We start from the raw sequence: 967 nt of genomic DNA, 5'->3' as shown, positions 1-967 counted from the left end.
TGTTATTTATCAAAAGACATTTAAAAAACTAAAAAAGTAATAAATAAGAACATTAACTATACAGCTAGTATTCCAGATATTAATGATGAACTAAACTACAATTTTCTTAAATTTATCTTAGGGCAATCTTATCATTCCAAGTATACAGAACCATTTTACATAGATACAGTTTACAAGCCATTGAGTTCTATGAATAAAATTAAACTTGAAATAAATGAAAATGGTAAAATAATGAATTTATTTCAGCCATTTAACATGGAACTTCCAGAACTATCTTGGTATTGTAATGAGATGTTATGTAACTTAAATTATACATATGCTATTCCAAGAGTTATTAAAATAGTTAAGCATCTATTAAGTACACCAATAACTGATTTTCCCAACATAATTAAAAATATTGACTTATGTACTAGCCAGGCACGACAGAGCTATAAACTTGGGCACACTTTGTCTTGTTACATTGATTTCAACTGTTCTTCAATTTTATTATTTTTAAATAGTTTAGGACCTCATTATCCAAGTAAAAAAAGTATATATTATAATCCAAGTATATATTATAATAATGGAAAAAAAAATTGAATATGATTTAAAAAAAAAAAAAAAATAGAATATAATTAAAAAAAAAAAATATAGTATATTAAATAAAAAAACATAACAATAAAATAAATGAATAAAAATATAAAACATTACATATTACATGCCAGTACATAAAAATATGTTATAAAAAACTACTGATATCCCAACAAAAACACTTCGTCGAACTCCGTGTAAAAAATTGCTAAGTAAAAAAAAGTTAACTTAAATTTAAAAAAAACTAGTAATTTATAATACTTAAACATTATAAAGATGTGATATCAAGAATAAATGCTAAGTAAATTAAATTTTAAATTAATTGATTATATCTCAATCATTTATTTACTTTGCGAGAATTTATATATTTCGACAAATAAACATGTCTATTCATAAC

This window comes from Acyrthosiphon pisum, chromosome X (genome assembly GCF_005508785.2).
Source record: "Acyrthosiphon pisum isolate AL4f chromosome X, pea_aphid_22Mar2018_4r6ur, whole genome shotgun sequence".
Taxonomy (NCBI): domain Eukaryota; kingdom Metazoa; phylum Arthropoda; class Insecta; order Hemiptera; family Aphididae; genus Acyrthosiphon; species Acyrthosiphon pisum.
The sequence above is the reverse complement of the archived record's forward strand: the minus strand, read 5'-3'. Positions refer to the sequence as shown.